The sequence below is a fragment of the Chelonoidis abingdonii genome, chromosome 1 (genome assembly GCF_003597395.2).
Source record: "Chelonoidis abingdonii isolate Lonesome George chromosome 1, CheloAbing_2.0, whole genome shotgun sequence".
Lineage (NCBI taxonomy): Eukaryota > Metazoa > Chordata > Testudines > Testudinidae > Chelonoidis > Chelonoidis abingdonii.
In genome coordinates, this window is record NC_133769.1 from 303,528,309 (window position 1) to 303,547,438 (window position 19,130).

A 19,130-nucleotide genomic window follows, 5' to 3' on the forward strand; every position below is an offset into this window, starting at 1 on the left:
AGTGTATTTGCAAAAGAAAGGGATATTTTAAGCGATAATCTGGCACCCCAAAAGGGGTAGAAACTTGTTCTTTTGGTCTTTCAGAAAAATCAGGAAAAGCTGGTACCAGCTAAAAAGCAACCCAGAATACCATGAATCTACTGTCATGACAAAAACTGTGTTTTATATTTTATCTTGTGATGTTTGTCTTGTTGCTAGCATTGTTGTGTATTGTGTTACAAAAAAAAACAACCCTACTGCATTAGGCAAAAAAGAATTAATAAGCATTTTAACTGTATTTACAGAAACCAATGTTGCAGAAGGGCAGAGGTCAAGGAATGCCAGTCTGTTAACAGAGAAACATCCTCAGGTAGCAGACACCATATTAGGAGGAACTGGTTTTGGAGCAGGGATTATAAATACTGTAGACGTTAAGGTAATTAAGATAAATTAAGTTCCTTGTCACAACTGCAAGATAGTCTCATTCACAAGCAGGCAGATACTACTGTTGACTTGGTACAAATAGGTCTCAGAAACCTAAAAGCAACATGGAATATGTGGCAGTGATTAACCACCACCACCTGGCCATAGGAAGTACTGAAATGCGAATTCTCAGTTTAGCATTACTTGAACATGAAATGTTTTGGGTAATATCTGGAAATGTTAAGGTACTAATGCATCTTTCAAAACAATGGAAGAGGCCCTTGTTCAACACCTACAAATATGAATGGATGCAATATGTTTTCCAGCATGGTTAAGCCTAATTTGTTATTAGGTGAAATTATAGTTAAAATTGCTCACCAACAGTCATTTAAAAAAAAACCTACTTACTATAGCTGACCATGGGCAGATTTGCCTCTGTATTTGCATAAAAATTCTATCTTGGCATACAATTACAAATGTGAAATTTCAGATGGATTCAAATTTTGATCATGCCATGGGGATAGTAAGCACTAGGCTTATAATGGAAAGCTAGCTTCAACCTAAAGTATGGAGTCAAATATCAGAGGGGTAGCCGTGTTAGTCTGGATCTGTAAAAGCAGCAAAGAGTGTCCTGTGGCACCTTATAGACTAACGTACGTATCGGAGCATGAGCTTTCATGGGTGAATACCCACTACATGCATCCGACAAAGTGGGTATTCACCCACGAAAGCTCATGCTCCAATACGTTTGTTAGTTTATAAGGTGCCACAGAACTCTTTGCCGATATGGAGAGTCTAATATCTTTAAAACCCTCAAGCTTTCCACAAAATGAGGTAACAAGTTTAAAATCTAATCTGCTGTATCTAGGCAAACTGTTAGCAAGTTTTTTTGTCAAGGGTTTTATTGGTTAGAGCAAAAAAATACAGAAGCATGATTCTGGGCAACAAAAATCAATGCATCATCATATCATTCTTTGTGCCTTATTCAACATGTGGCAACTTAAGTTATCATTACTTTTTATTATAAAAGTTGCATTTTAAATGACTCTGTAAAATATTTAATGGCCCTCTGGGTTATGGGACTAGAGATAGATGTGCAATTATTTATTAGCCATAGCAATATCTTAAGTTTGTGTTTTTCTATCTATTATCAGGATCCATCCAAGGATCAGACTACAAATTCCCTCGTCAGTTTTCTCAATTACTTTATCTACTTGCATTCAAATAAGATCAAAGAGTTTTTACCCACTTCATTATTCTCAAAAAAACATTTTCCTTTCCAAATTCCTCCCAGTTCTGTCAATGATGTTTATGTCTAACCATCACTATATTATCACATTTGCATGACACTCCATATTTTTACAGCCTTCCTCTCCTCTTTACTCATGTTATGAGCACTTCCAACACGTAATAAAGGCAACACTTTAATTTGACAAAAAAATTTAATAGCATATGTGCAAAGATATACATCAGGGCTCGGCAACCTCTGGCACACGGCTCGCCAGGGTAAGCACCCTGGCGGGCTGAGCCAGTTTGTTTACCTGCCACATCCGCAGGTTCGACCGATCACAACACCGACTGGCCACAGTTCGACGTCCCAGACCAATGGAAGTGGCAGGGAGCCATGGCCAGCACATTCCTCAACGCTTCCCGCCACTCCCATTGGCCTGGGATGGCAAACTGCAGCCAGTGGGAGCCGCGGTACACCGAACCTACCAATGCGGCAGGAAACAAACTGGCCCGGCCCACCGGGGTGCTTACCTGGCAAGCCTTGTGCCAAAGGTTCCCGACCCCTGATATACATATTGTCTCAAGATCCTGGATACCACTGACCAAAGGACATTTTCTTAAGACTAATGCTTTGGGTGAAAAATAACAGTTTCTTGATATAGTAATCAAATCTCTACCACCATGTTGATGCTTCTGGGAATGATACCGCAGGGGAAGGAATCAACTCAAACCTTTATGTAGTAAGTAATGATGTTGTTATAGGTAAATAATCAAATTTTAATAATTTCTCTTTTAAACAAACAAATAGATCATTAAAACATGAGAAAAAGTTACCTGTTACTAAATGGCCTGGAAACCTGCTTGGGGCCACAACACACAAAAACAGTGGAAAAAATTTAATTCTATTAAATTGAAGGGTACAATTTTAATCCTTAAAACTACATGCCCATTTGAAAAATTAACAAGGATATGCAGAAAGATATCAAAGCATGTTCAATATTATGCTAGTTTTACCAGTAAGATTTTTTTTCTTAAATACGTTTCATTCTGGGACACTTAAAAAAAAATCCAATTATCTCAAATAATCTGTCAGCTTTTTAACACTTTCTCAAGCAGAATTAACATGGATTTTTCTCTTTTTAGTTGTATTATGCTTAATATAGCTTAGCCCACAGTTCTGTCATTTGGCTAAAAAGTTAAATTCGTTATCTAATAAGAAGTAAAGTTTCACAATTTGCAACCTTAACTCATTCCTACTGATTACAGTGTAAACACTGTATGTGTAATTTAAGTTTTAAAGTACCAGGTTGTATTCTTGCCATGAAGTCTTCCAAGAAAAGTAATTAAAACATTTCATAAATTTTCCATGTACACAGCTTCCCATTAGAATTTACCTTCAATATGCTCTTATCCCTTCTTAAATATTTCAGAATCTATTGTTTACATTAAAGAACTCCCTTTAGATGAAGACAGTCAATGAACTGCATGTACATTATGCTTATGAAATATTCAGCCAGATGAGAGCGTGACACAGTTTGTCCTCAGGTAGAAGTTAGGAACAAAAGAGATGACATCTGAAATAAATGCTAAATAGTGAATTGAGATGGCACATTATACAAATAGGGATTATTTAGTGCTACAAGAATGAGGTGGTCAAACCTCCTTTTTCGTCAGTGTTCAGTAAAAATAAAAACAAGCAAGCAAGCAAGCAATGTAGGGCAATTTCTTACTACTTACTGTATTGTTTCTTAATTCTCCTGATGGCAGGAAGGTATAAACTCCTATATCAAGCCAGATCAGCGAGAACACTGAAGGAAGGCTGTGTTAATATTCAGAAGTCTTAAAAGTTGACTGAACTGCATTTTATTTTACCAGCAAATATACATAAAGCTGGCTCAAGAACGTGGGTAACAAATTCAGGGCAAACTGTTAAGACAAGCCTCAAATTGTCTTAGATTTCATAAAGCAACCATCAAATATAAACTCCTCAGGCCCTATACCAGCCTTAACATGGAGTCACAGACTGTCCACTTGGGTACTCTGATCTAGCTTGCCACCAAGGTATGCCTGCCTTTGTGATAGATGGTCCTTTATACCAAATATTCAGGTTACCTCCAGTCCTAAAGGACCAGTCACTTAACTCAGGTCAATTGCACTTAGATCTCACACTAAAGTCGATCCTATAATAAATTATCTAAAAATGTATTATCTAAGAAAAAGAAATGAGTTATTTACAAGTTTAAAGCAAGTAAACACACATACATCTGAGGTACAAACTTATGTTGCCTCAAGTTACATCAGCATACAGCCATCGCAGTTAATACATTGTTTATGTGCGTGCATACCTGGCTCCTTGTATCGGCAAGGCAGGTACTCACCAGGAGTGCTTGTATCGATGCATAGTGAAGTGTACCTTGGAAAGGTATCCCACAATGTAACCTACTACCATTCAGCACACTTGTTGAAAAGATTTGGCAATGCATGATGGGGCCAAATGAGTCATGCAGGGGTGACTTGGACTGCAGGGTAAGTTTTCCAGTTTGCAATGGTCTCCACCCCATAATGTTACCAGTATCCCATAGTTTTTGTGCTTTTTTTCAAACGCCCACAAACCTGCATGGCACTCCTTGCTGTCCACCAACTCTGCCAGAAGCACTGACCTTGCACAACTTTGCACTACTGTCATGAGCGTTGCAAGCACAGGGCACACAATCCTGGAGTATTTGCAGAGCAGCAAAAAGAATCAAATCAGTGAGGAACATGACGATTCCTTCCAAGACAGACAGCTGTGGGACACAGCAAGAACCAAATCAATGTTGTTGGTGGCGTTCATGGAGCAGTCGCAGCTGGTGGAGTGGCAATTCTGGGCCTAAGAAACTAGCATTGATTGGTGGGGTTGCACCATAATGTAAATTTTGGATGAAAAGCAGCGGCTAGAGATCTTTCAGATATACAAGACCATTCTTGGATCTGTGTGTGAAGCTCGCCTCATCCCTCCAGTGTAGGGACACCCAAATGAGAGCTGCTTTAATTGTGGAGAAGTGAGTGGTAATCACACTGTGGAAACTTCCAACGCCAGATTGCTATTGGTCAATCACAACTCAATTTGGAATCAGGAAATCCACCACAGGGACTGTGGAGGTGAAGGAGGCAATTAATGGCCCTGCACACTTGCTACACTGGACTGTGACTCTTGGCAATGTACAGGACATAGTGGATGGATCTGCAGCAGTAGGATGCCCAAACTGCAGCAGAGCAATAGATGGTACGCATATCCCTATTTTGCCACCAAACCACCATGCTACAGAAAGAACTACATCAACAGAAAAAGCTACCTTTCTATGGTGGATTGGTGGATCACCAGAAATGTTTCACTGACATCAGTGTGGGCTGGTCAGGGAAAGTGCGATATATTTGCATCTTTAAGAAAACAGGTCTATTTAGAAAGCTGCAAACGGGGACTCTCTTTCCTGAATTACCATTGGGGATGTTGTGATCCTGGGAGATCAGTAGTGATCCTGGGGGATCCAGCCCACATTTAACTCATGAAGCTTTACACCAACCACCTCAACAGCACCAAGCAATGATTCAACTACCAGCTCAGCAGGTGCAGGGTGACAGTTAAATGTTCTTTTGGTTGTTTGAAAGAAGGATACTGGTGTTGTTTACTCACCAGACTAGAATTCAGCGACAATAATATCCCAGTGGTTATAGCTGCCAGCTGCGTCCTGCATAATAATAATAATAATGTAAAGCAAAGGAGGAAAAGTTCCCACCAGTGTGGAGGGCAGAGGTGGAATGGCTGTTGGTTGACTTTGAAGAGACTGATACAAAGGATATTAGAAGAGCTCAGCACAGAGCTATACAGCTCAAGAAAGCTTTGAAAGACCATTTTAAACAGTGAGCTAGAGTAGTCTGTGTTGTAGTGTGCTCTACCTGAGCCTGTTCTTTTGTGGCCTGCTAGGAATTGTGTGGTTATTGCTGTACATGTACGAATATAACTTTGTCAATGCACCTATTAATTCTTACAACATGCTCCTAAGAGCTGTGCGACACCGTGCAGTAACAGTTAATTGGTTGCTTTCAGAATTGCTGAGCACTTGGCAGCATACGTTGTGAACTAATAAAGATGAATTATATTCCAAACAGAATTTTATTCTGTAACAAAACCCGTGCAAAAAAAAAAAAAAAAACCTATACAATTTTAAAACAAATACATTAAAAACTTGATAAAACTTAATAAATTAAGAGAACAGAATGTATGAAGGTGAAAGAGCATTCCCGTCCATTTAAGCTACACCTACACCTACCATGACTGTAACAATTCAGTGTACGTGAAGCTGCGATTGTCCCTGAGGTGCCACGGTAGAGATAGTGTAGCGACCCTTGATACCACATGGAATATTGCAAGGGGTGAGGGGTATAGGGAGGTCCCAATATTGAGTTCTTAATGGGTTGCAGAGTGAGGAAAGCCCAGGACTGTTGAACTTGCATGTCCATCAGACCTGTGTTTGCCGCCAGAAAAATCCCACTAAGTCATGGTGCATTCTCCCTCTGCTTTCCCTGATGGGACTCCTGGGCCTCTCCCCTCCCTACTCTTTCCTTCTGCAGGCTGTCTCCAACATTCAGGCCCTCCACTCACAGTCCAATGGAGAACTAGCTTGCAGGATCTCCTTGAACATGTCATCCCAAGTCCTCGTCTTCCTCATCATGATGTAGCTCAGGTGTTCCACGGGTGTAAAGGAGAAGACTCTGAAGGCTGCAATGTCAGCAGCTGCTGATACAACACAGAGGTACCATAGTCAGCATATTCACTACAGAAAGCAAAACTTAAGATGCTGAACTCACTGCCCTTGCTCCCCAAAAGTTTTAAGCACTACCTTCTCACTTCTGCTTGGGACTGCTTATGTCCAGCGCAGGTCACAGCATCAGCCATGGTGAGTATGGCCTGACAGGGGTCAGGAAGAGAACGAAAGAACTCGATTGCACGATTCTACAAGTATAGGGCAACCGCACTGAATACTGGTACCATTTTCCAAAGGCAGTGGTAATTTTAGCTGATCTCTCAATCCTGACGGTAACAAAGACAGAGAGAGCACAGCTGCTGCTGGCATCCTGTACTGCTGCAATGCCTGCTGAAGTTATTGCTGAGTGGTGTGGGAAAGTGTCTTATCACAGAGGAAGAAATAAGGCAGCCTTCCCTAGAGATCTTCAGCAAAGGATTGCAGGGTACCTCCATGAAAGTTTCAAGACTTATCAGGCTGTGTAGAGCCATGGTCAATATACTTAGATTGACACAGGGAGAGTGTAGACTGTAGATTCAAGAAACATCCCTGTGTACATAAACTGCCCTGCATGCCACCGCTTCCCTTCCCCCAGCCCCATCTAACTCCAAAGAGAACTAAAAAGCTGATAGAAACGCTACCTCTCTTGGTTATACCATTACCTCTTCTAGGACATGTAAATTAATGAAAAGTCAAAAGATGTGTCCTGCTATGTCATAAACAGATAGATAAAGGTTAATGCCTCTTTTACTTGTAAAGGGTTAAGAAGTTCATCTAGCCTAGCTGACACCTGACCAGAGGAACCAATGGAGGAACAAGATGTTTCAAAAGGAAGGAGGGAAGTTTCCTTTGTTTAGTCATTTTCAGTTTCAGCCGGAGTGGAACAGATCACAGAACCAGCCTCTTATCAGAGTAGTAAGTTTTAGAAAGGAATAAATAGGTTTATGTTTATTTTCTTTTGTAACTTGTCTTTGTGCAATTAGGGAATTATCAAATTGGGTATTCTTGTGTGTAATAAGGTTTTTGCCCAGGAGAACGTTCTGTGTTTTAAATCTGTTGTCTTTGAGACCAGCTTGTATGCTGTCTCCCAGAGGTTTTTTTCTTTTACCTTTATTTTCTTTAATTAAAAGCCTTCTTTTTAAGAACCTGATTGATTTGTCCTTGTTTTAAGATACAAGGGGATTGGATCTGGACTCACCAGGAATTGATGCGGGAAAGGAGGGGGGATGGTTAAATTCTCCTTGTTTTACAATCCAAGGGATTTGGATCAGTGTTCACCAGGGACTTGGTGGAGGAGTCTCTCAAGGCTACCCTGGGAGGGGAAGGTTTTTGGGGAGGAAAGAGAGTTTTCCAGGTAACTCAGAAATCTGAATGGTGGCAGCGAGACCAGATCTAAGCTGGGAATTCAGCTTAGAGGTGTTCATGCAAGTCCCCACATCTGTACCCTAAAGCTCAGAGTGGGGGTGAGACCTATGACAGCTACTTGGGAGTGCCATCCCCAGAACTGAAAATTTATCTACACTTATCAGAGGTTCCGTCCCTTGCATCAGGCTCATCTGTGCTCGACTGCTGGTCTGGCTGGACTACAGTGAAGTCAAGAATAGGTCCTGGCTTGCCTCACAGCTTGATTCCCCAGTCGCCTGTCCTGCAAACTCCTCCTCATCCTCATTGTTCCCAGCAGATGCCTGCAACTCAGGCTCCTCAGAGTCATCCATGGTGTTGCGATGGTAGGGTCTCTGTCAAGTACGGCATACAGATCTTCGTAAAAGCAGCAGGTGTGGGGCTCAGCACTGGATCAATTATTGGCCTCCCTGGCCTTCTGGTATGCATGCCACACCTTCTTGACTTTCATGCGGCAATGCTGGTGGTCCCCGTCATACTCCTTTTCCGACATCCCCATAACAACCTGCTCATACATGTCAATGTTTCTGTGGCTGGTATAGAGCTGTGCCTGTACAGCCTCTTCTTCACACAGGCCCAAGAGATCTGATATTTCCTGTCTACTCCAGACAGGAGCACATCTAGAGCGTGTAGCCGGCATGGCCAGTTGGGCAGTTGCACTCAATAATGGAAAGCGGCTAGGTGTGCTCACCAACCCAGGCAATCAGGAAAAGAAATTTAAAAAATTTGTGGGGTTTTAATGGAGGAGTAAAAAGTCTTCCCATCTCCATGGCCTCTGGGCAGTGGAATTCTCAGTGGTGACCAGAGCCATCAGCCTGGAGCATTGTGGGACTGCTGCTGGAGAACAGTTAGGGTTGACATAAGTAACACAATGACTACACTTACCCTTTGTCCAATTAAGTACATCGACCATAGCTCTACACCAGGGAAGCGGTATTACTAAGTAATAGGGGGCTTACATTGGTGGAAAACAAATTTAAGTGTAAACACATCACGACTAGATAAACATAAGCTGCCTTGCATTGACCTAACTTCGTAGTATCAACTGGGCCTTAAGTTCCAACAGGTGGTAAAAACTGCTGTAATATGCAATCTTTATAAATCCTTTATTGCTAACCCTGGCAACGAAGCTGGGGTTTCTGTGCTTATGTTCAGAAACTGTACCCTACCAAAGTCCAAGCACCACAGAGATACAGTTTCTTCTTGTCAGGGATTGTTATTCCCTTTCTCCCTAGAGTTCAAACTGATGGGATGAGTTCACACACGTCTCCTCTCCCTGGGGTTGAACAGAATACAGTTGAAGTTCTCATTCTATGATGTTTCACAATGGCCTTCTTAGTGGGCAGGACCTAACACCTTCTACAGGAATCCAGCATTTTACATTAATTAATGCTTCTTTCTCATTTGATGGCTTACACAATTACAGAGGATTTCATTGCAAACACTTAGTGCCACCTTTTAACATGGGGTATAGATGTTATAAGTGAGAGTACTACATACAGCATTCTACAAACGTTTCATAAGTCTGAATACTAAACACATTTTCATAAACTTAACATCTTTTTTACCAATACACACACATGAGCTAGACTGGTTTCCAGCTATGTTTGTGTCAATGGTTGGTTGAGAATTTGGGGCCTTGGCATCAGCTGACACCTGGTCCGCCAGCCTCACAATGTAAATGTATAGCTACTGGTTAAACAATACCCTGTTACTGAAATATTAAATTCAGAAGATTTTTAAGATCAGATTCCATAAGAAGATCAAATATGGTACTAGGTGTAGCAAAAGCACCAAAAAACATACAAGGGCATCAAGGGACAACAGACTAAACCCAGGAAAGTTATACAGTCCAACAGCAACAGCATGAGAAGGAAATTCAGCATTAGAGAGTATTAGCAATGAAAAAAAAGCTCACTAAAAATGAAATTCAGATACAAGTCAAAACACTGAAGAGCAATAAAATCTCTCTTAGCTGAATATACTGCTTTTCTACCAATCAGTTCATATCAGTAGTAGTAAAATAAAATGTCCAAGTTATACTCAGTACTGAACAAGCCTCAGTACGTACGACTGTAAGAATACAACTAAATATAAAAATGTATCCTTCAGAATATGGCTACATACCAGTGTAAGCCTGGACTTGATCCTGGGCTCAAGCCTAACCCCCTTGCATCCACACACCAATTGTGTTAATTGTGTTAATTTGAGCTAGGGCTCGAACCAAGGGTCCCAGTACCCTGCATGGCTGGAGGCTCCAAGCCCAGGTTAAGCTGGGATGAAGGGTCAAAGTCCTATTGCTTTCTTGTGTGCACATGGCCCCAGCTTAACTCAGGTCCCAGAAGTTCTCCAGAAATATACCTGAGATCCTTGGGGTAATTTCCTTAGTCCTCTCTATGCCAACAACACATGGTGCAGTATTTTGCAAATAGAAGCCACACCTCCCTTTGTAAATGGCGGCAGTTCAGATCAGCAATAATCCATAGTCTGCAGAAACACAGTGCCAGAGACCCTGTGGGGTTTTCAATGGAGATCCGCCAAAAGAATTTTATTTTCTTTTCTTTTGCAAAAAGACTGCTTCCCAGTCACAAGCCAAATTTTGGTGCATATTGCCCAGACGCCCCTTCACACACAGCTCCAAGGAGAGCAGGGGTCCCATGAGCAAGGACCAGAAAGCGGAGGGGGGACTAAGCAGGTTCCCTGGAGTGGAGTGGCAGAGCTCCCGGCTCAGTACGCCAAGAGGAGGATGACCCCCAACACCTCAGCCACTCCCCACCCCTTCAGGGCAGCTGCTTAGTCCCCACTCCACTCTCTGCCCTGTCCCCCTGCCCTCCCAAGGACTGCATGTGCACGGCAGTATGCACTGTCAGAGTGGCGAGCAGGAGTCAATCCCAAAACATCCTCGCTGCCTCCTGCAGCAGCAGCTCCACCCCCTGCCCCCTCCAGAGTTTGCCTGGAGCAGGAAACAGAGCTGACAGGTGGGAAATAGCTTAAAGGGGAAGGAAAATGGTGCAGTCATTGGGTAACTAGAGCATAGGCTGTGGGCAGTATCACATTGTAATTGATTCCTAAGAGTGGGGAGTAGATAGGATTAACTGTTAAAGGGCTTGGTTTGTCAGAATCTAGAAGCTTGTGGAAAGTAGGCAAAAGCACAGGGTAATGATTTTTAAATGCAACTAACTGGGTTGTCTTACTTTTCAATCTTCACAACATTAAATTTACTATTTCAGTAGGTGGTTGTTTAGCATCTTAACTGTATAGACTGATGAAGGGTGCAGACCATTAGTGCAATTAACTTAGCAGTGTTTGGTAATTACCCAGTGTCAGTGTACAAATTTTTGACTCAGCATGCATTAATTTGAAGGAACTGGTAAGAAAATGAAGAATTGAATGAAGTAAATGCAAATAATTGTTCTAAAGCGTAAATACTATCAAGAGTTAAGTTACAAGATAAAGAACACTTATTCTTATGAAGGACACTGATCTCTTCAGATTCAAAATGAATGATATCTTGTCTGTTCATATCAAGTAGAGAACTTTGCGTTTTATGACCCAGCAAGTAACATTTAGTCAGTGTCACCAAAATGTAGACTCAATGGTTATTTTAGTCTTCCTTCCAGCAGCTCTCCAACCTTCGCTTCCTGCAGGAGAGTTCTGTTCATCTTTAACATCCACTAAAGGCAAAGGCCAACAGGTGATTAGGCCATGTAAACAAGATAAAGACAAACTTGTTAAGAAAGTTACAACTTTATTCTATGCTAGCATCATCACATGCCATGCAGCACAAAAATAAATAATGAAATTTATGCAATTCACCTCATATATACACACTTCCAAATAGACTTCAACTTGCAAATCTATTACTACTAGATAATACAAGTGAAAAAAAGAACAACTCAGGAAAATTAAAAAACAAACACAAACTTCAAGGCAAGATAATTAGTCAAATAAGTTGAACAATTTTATTTTATTCATGTTCTTATACTGGACACATCACCATGGGAAAAATTTGTTCCTACCATACCAAATACTATTGATGCTACATCTGAGAAGAAAGCCATGGAGTATCTTGTCTAAGTTGACAAAGAGAACATCCAAGAAAGAAGACAAAAAATAGCATGACAAGGAAGTATTTGCCAATTGGTAAGATAACAAAAAAAAGGAAAAGCTATGAATACTGCTTAGGCACAATCACTAAGCTTCTGACATATGGATGCTCAACAAAGTATTTAAAGCACACAGAAAAAACAACATTTAGAACATTTATAGTTCATATTGTGGAAAGTCACAAATCCCTCCACAACCAACATCCAACTGTCTAAAAGTTGACTAAAAGTAAGAGATTGATTCCCCAATTTCCTAATAACTTGCAGTGAAACTTGCAAAAAGATTATCTCTCTATGTTCACATTCAATTACAACAAGCATGCTAAAATTTTCACTGTGCACAAAGATGAGGTATTTTACACAAGAAGGGAGACTGCAGAGCAGCACTGAGTTACAGTAGCAGGAACAGCACATACGGAAAGGGGAGACTTGGGACTAGAGAACAACAGGCAACAGCACTAGAGATAAAGCAACAAAAATGGGGAAGGGACAGCATTAAGAAAAATGGAGGAACATGCAACAACAGAAAACTAGGGGGAAACTGGAAAACAAAGGAAAGAAGAAAACTTGGAAAGACAGTGGGGGAAAATCATGAATGAAAATGGAAAGCATAGGATGACAAAGATATGAGAGAGAAAATAATGTAAAAGGCAAGATGCAGCAATTGCATTGGGGATGCAGTAAGGTGTCATGGAGGACTCTCATACTATTGTTACAAAAAGGACACCAACCATAACAGTTCAGGAACCACTGTACTAAATACTGTACTAACATACACAGACACACACTCCTCCTGAAATGTTACACTGTAATCACACTACTTAAATGTGCATTACTATATTTTAAGTTCAATTTGTCACCTATATCTTTGATAGGTTTATCTAATAAATTGGTGTTTTTTTTAATAAAATGCTATGATATAGAAAGCTAATGTCACTTATACAATGTAAGTGACAATAATATTGTTAGGGTCTTAATGCAGAGGAAACTAAACAGCTTTCTGTGTCAGAAGTTACAGCACACTCTTAACATCTGTTTATTTGGTTTTGTCACAAACAAGGAGAAACTGAGATGATCCCAACAAGTAGTAGTCTTGGACCACCTGAAAACAACATGACTGCAATGGTGGGGTCATGAAGAGGGTACACTTTTACAGGAAGTTTACTGAGCTGAGGTCAAAGGAAGTAGAGCACAAGGCTGACCACGAATAAAGCTGGAAAATAAAACAGAGGAATTTAAAGAAGTCTAAATCCTCCTATACCGACTCTTGCCAAAGAAAGAAGACTTGCAAGGGACTATTCAACATGGAAGTCCATTCTACGCACCACTACAGCTACATCATAGCCATGTGACTCTGTTGCTACTAAGCATAACAACTTTAGAGAGCATTTCAATTTCTGCATTGAGAAGAGAGTGTAAGGCTATTAAAAGCTGACTATTCTTAACAGCCCGCACCAATGAAATAATTATAAACAAATCAATTTACACAGAGAATACAATGATAAAACTAAAATAGAAAAATGTACTTGACTGTATCTAATTCAATTTCATTTTCAAGCAGATGATTGAAACCATGTCAAGCAATGTTAGCCTGACAAATAATGCCACAGATCAATCTCCTCCTGTCACCAATTCTGAAAATCCAGATTAATTCAGAACTATAAAAGTGAGAATGTTATGAGATGCATGGAAAAGACAGTGGTTGACATATGATGCTGACAGCTTTGATGTTCTGCACTTCGTGTCAGCAGTATGATAAAAGCCAGAGTATTAGCAGAAACCATTTTGAGAGCGGATGAAGTACATTCAGACTACACATAATTGAAGCCCATGAAGTATTTGCCACAAAGAAAAACGCTGAAAGACCGTTCACAGCCAAAGGTACAAAAGTGTAGGACAGACCAGGAGATAAATATGTGCAGTTATGAAGCAGGAAGTAACTGACCGAATGAGTAAACCATTCTGCACTGATTTTTATACTGTTATAACAAAGAGGCCATTCACCTATTTTCTTCAGGCAGATGCCATTATAAAAAAAAAAAAAAAAAAAAAAAATCAGAGCAGATGTCATCCAAAAAGAAAGACGTGACAAAGAAGGTCTTTTTAGACAGTACAGTATACAGGTAAAGCAATACTATGGACAACATGTTACATAAACATTTTTTTTAAATTGATTCTCAAAACAGATAAATGATAGAGTATAGGGGCACTAGCACCTACATTTGACAACTCCCTCCACTAATAGACTTCTTATCTGAAAATTAGTCAGCATTCCTGGAGCTAAAAGCAATATCAAAATATTTGATTACTAAAATGTCCATTGGGCTGGTGAAAGTTTAGAGTGGAAAGCTGCTGATAAACGCAGTCTCAGAAGCCACTGCAGCCAGAAAGATAGTAATTCTGCAGCAGTTACTGTAGTGCCGGGGTCAGCAACCTTTCAGAAGCGGTGTGCCAAGTCTTCGTTTATTCACCCTAATTTAAGGTTTCGCGTGCCAGTAATACATTTTAACGTTTTTAGAAGGTCTCTATAAATCGATAATATATAACTAAACTATTGTTAGACATAAAGTAAATAAGGTTTTTAAAATGTTTAAGAAACTTCATTTAAAATTAAATTAACATGCAGAGCCCCCCAGACCAGTGGCCAGGACCCGGGCAGCGTGAGTGCCACTAAAAATCAGCTCACGTGCCACCTTTTGCATGAGTGCCAATGGTTACCTACCCCTGCCCTAACTACGGAGAATACTTGACTGGTTTAAAACAGTTTCAACCTAAAACTTTTAATAAACTTTTTTCTTATATAGCCAGCCACATTTTAATTTTTAATAAAAAATTTAAATGTTGTCTTTGTCCATTTTTACTTAATTTCAATTGCCATCTAGACAGACCTTGACAAAAATCACAACTAAAAAAAATTAATCTGGTAAATAAGAAATTCATCATCCACCATTTTCTAACATACATAAAATTTAAAAATCTGAATAAATGTAAATTAAGCTATGTAATTGTTTAAATATATGTACATTGATATAATGTAGCCTCCTCTTGGTTAGCAGAAAGAAGCATCAAATTTAATGTAACAGCTATATTTAGTTGAAAATCAACATGTTTTAATGGTTACCTACCTGTGGGAATCAACCTTTCTTTAGGAAAATATTTTAAGAGTACAAATGCAAAACATGATGAAACTTGATGATTTAAATGAAAGTTTCCTGCCTGCTGATTTAAATCATGATGAAAATTGGTGATTTAAGTGACTCTGACTTAAATTAATCCACGATAGAAACTAACACACTTAACTTTTGTTTTTGTCACACTTTAAAAGGACACAGAGTGGTGTGATGGGAGAGTGGACTACACTTCTCTTTGTATCCTACTCTTTTTTTAGATCCAGGAAATATATCATTTGTATTTTTTATGATCTCATGACAGCAAGGAGACGGGGGAGTTTATTTTAGGGGAAAAAAAAAAGCACGGCTATGTCTGCACTGCAGACTTTTGTCAATAAAAGTTATGCCGACAAACAGGCACCTCTTTAATTAGACCGCTCTTTTATGTCCACACTATGTTCCTTGTGTCGGAAGAGTACACCCACACTAGCAGTTCTTGCACTGACAAAGAGAGCAGTGCACTGTGGGTAGCTTTCCCACTGTGAAAATGGCCACAGGATTCTTTGAAAAAGCTTTGCAATGCTTCATGGGGTAGGTACTGTGTCCCATAATGCAGGTTTCTCAGTCCCATCATTTCATAGACATCTGGATTGCCAGTCGTTTTTCCACTGAAATGGGGGACTGAGGGTAGTGTGTGTGACAGAAAGTGTGTGGGGGAGACAGAGAGTACATTGGCGGAGTGTGTGGAGAGGAGTTTGTGTGTTGGGGAGAGAGTGTCAGCACGCTGTCTTTTTAAGTTCAGACAGCAGCCGGAACCAACCAATTCTGAGGCGAGGGAGGGGAATACCTCACAAACATCAGCCCCCATCTCCTTCCCCGGCTCTGCACAGCACAGCAGTCTCTCTCTCCTCTCCGGATGACGCTATGTTCCTAGTGCCAGGATGAGAAGGATTCCACATTAATGGTTCTGTGATTCCCTCAGAGTTCTTCCACATCCTCCTCAGCTCACAGACCAATGATCCATCCCTTCCCTATACTTCAGGCAGGAAGACATGTCACAGTTTTCCTGCCGATCATGCTCAGCATCAGTGGTGCAAGTAGATTTTAACTCTTACCAGTACAGTACCGACTCCCTGATCCCACCTCACACACACAAAAGATATTCCATGACCATCAACACAAAAACCTCAGGGTCTCAACAGCTAATTAACTTCAGTACTAGTTAGATCAACTGATAGTCACTTAAACAGCTAATTCAATTAGTCAATTTAATACAATAATTTTCAAATTTATGACAGCAACTCACCAAATCAAAGACACTTCCACAGAAGTGCGTAGTAGGCCTGATCCTGTTGCTCTGCTTGCTCTCGTTGTGCCAGGCCCTCATTTAAATGGGCCGCCCGGTGTTCCTTGCTCAGCCATGATTTAACATAGTGTAGGAAGGTCCAACGATTGAAATAAAAAGTAGATCCCGCCACATGCCGAGTGGTCAATGCAGTCCGTTCATCCATGATTACTTTGCTTATAATGCTAAAGCCTCATTCGCAGTGGCATTACTCACTGCAAGAAAGTCTACAGTGAGAAATAATTTCTTTAATTTCTCAGGAACAGTCCATCCTGCACTACACTTGTATTCCACAAATCCCAGGTCTGTTTCATGGTGACTGACCTTCAGAGTTTCACACAGTGCACAAATTTCAGTTTCTTCAAACTTTTCTGCGTATTGTTGCCATGTTTCAGGTTTGAAAACAAACACATTCTCAATCACATTGGGGGTAAGCAGTTTTACTGCTTTCTGCTGTGCTTTGATTAACCTGGTTAGTAGCAGTGGTGAATATCTTGCACCTCATGTCAATAATGGCCTGAATGAATTGCAATGGATTAATTGTAGGACTTTTCCTGGGGCCTGACAATTTTGTGTTCTTGAATGCCATAGCCTCTTTGGCTTGCTGTGCCTGTTCAGTGTGCAATCCAGGGATTCTATGTAGGTACTCGATTCTCTGCAAATAGATTTTCATCAGATGGTCTGGTTTTGGGATTGTCAGTTCTCTGTCTTGTAAGAGTTCAGACAAATTCTTGAGCTCAGTTAGGACATCTAACATTCATGATAGATTTTTACAAAGTTGACCAAACACAGTTTTGAGACACCTTGGAATTTTGCTCATTCCCTTCTATCCCTAGACTGGTCTTGTGAGGCTTCCTCGAAATGTTTACCTAATACTGGGTAAGTCTGCCAGACTGTATTGACAACTCTCCACGTTGAAGCTACACATTGTACACTGAAAACTCTGCCAATTTTTTTTTTTTTTTTTTTTAAGTACAACATATAGCTCGTTCGCATGTGTACAGAGTTCACTGGCGTTTTTTGGTGACTGATTGTAAAGCAAGTATAAGCGGCCTAAAAATGCCCTGAAATCGTTAGTATCCCCAGTAATATCCAGTGCTTGATCAACTGCCAGTTCAAGTCTATGGTTAAAGCAATGCCACAGAATGACATATAGGAAGTATTTTTGTAGGAGTTTGCCCGCCCCAGTTTTGACTCCTAGCATGACATTTGCATCATCACTGCAAAAACTGACAGACCTCGGTCAGTAATTCTGTAGTGAATCCACAGCCTAGTAAACATTTGATTATATCTTGCTTTAATGTTCTCAGCCAATGCAGTGTCTAACTCAATCAAATCCAACGGAAATGCTACTGGCTTCATAACACCATCAACACTGGCTTGTAAATAAATTGTAAGAGTTGATTTTTAAACAATAGTAGATTCGTCAACTAGTATGGTGATCTTGGATTTGGTCTCGATTATCTGAGAGAATTTTTTTCTTCATTTGTGTGGAGACATGCTCTATATCACATCACCACAGACAGTTTGGCTTTGAAGTAATTGACCCATCTCACCTCCATTCAGATGTTGCAGTCAATCAGGCTCTCCTGGACAGTATATGGCCAATTAATTTTCGCAATGCAGTAAACTGTCCTGAACTCTCAAGCAGTGGTTTCAAAGTCTGCTTCTTCACTTTTTGCATTGATGTTTATCAGCATGTCTTTCTTAGCTGTTTCTACAATTTTTGTAGCTTCAGTATGAGCAGCTGACTTTTTGTGTTCGTTAATTTTTTCAAAGTGATGTGAGTTCTGTTTCTTTATTTTTCCCAAAAGATGAAATCCGACATTCAGCCCATTGAGAAGCAATTCAAAAACAGTATTTAATATTCATTCCTGAAAATGTCTTTTCGGTAAACATACCAGCAATAAATGTCTTAATGGTAGGGCGTACTTGACCGTAGCAGCTTACTTGCACCATTGCTCAGCACATGAGCTCTCTATGCTGAGGAAAGTCAAAGCTTCCTGGAGCTTTTAAAGGGGAGTGGTGCATGCGTGCAAGGCAGTAGAGTTCAAAACAGTGAGCAAAGTGGTCATTGTGAGAGGCCAGTTACATTGACACAATCAGCCGCAGAGTGTACACTGACGCTTTTCTGCTTTAACTTTTCCACAAAAAGCTATATGCTTCTCGTCAAGGTGGTTTTGTTTTGTCAACAAAACAGGAGAGTTTTGTCACAAAAAGTAGCATTGTAGAGGGTACACCTCTGCTATTTTGTTGGCAAAAGCTGCCTTTTGCCAACAAAGCTGTGCACTGTGCACAAGACCTAAGTAAATCTCAAGTGCCTCTTAAAACAAATTGTGTGCTCATTCATCAGTCTTAGCAAACTGTTTTTCTTTCTTTCCCTACTGATGGACATGTGTACCCATGGTTGTCACTGAGACGTAGGGTATGTCTACACTACGGGATTATTCCGATTTTACATAAACCGTTTTTTTAAAACAGATTGTATAAAGTCGAGTGCATGCAGCCACACTAAGCACATTAATTCGGCAGTGTGCGTCCATGGTCCGAGGCTAGCATCGATTTCCGGAGCGTTGCACTGTGGGTAGCTATCCCATAGCTATCCCATAGTTCCCACAGTCTCCCCTGCCCATTGGAATTCTGGGTTGAGATCCGAATGCATGATGGGGCCAAAACAGTGTCGCGGGTGATCCTGGGTACATGTCATCACTCAATCCTTTCTCCATGAAAGCAACGGCAGACAATCATTTCG

The 19,130-nt window shown here is 40.5% G+C and overlaps 1 protein-coding gene and 1 pseudogene across 2 annotated transcripts in view; both read right to left on the bottom strand.

Moving 5' to 3' along the window:
- TDRD3 (tudor domain containing 3) overlaps window positions 1–19,130 on the bottom strand; it is a 271,121-nt gene that overhangs the window by 236,541 nt on the left and 15,450 nt on the right. The window lies entirely within an intron of this gene.
- LOC142046133 (E3 SUMO-protein ligase KIAA1586-like) lies at window positions 15,607–18,226 on the bottom strand (annotated as a pseudogene).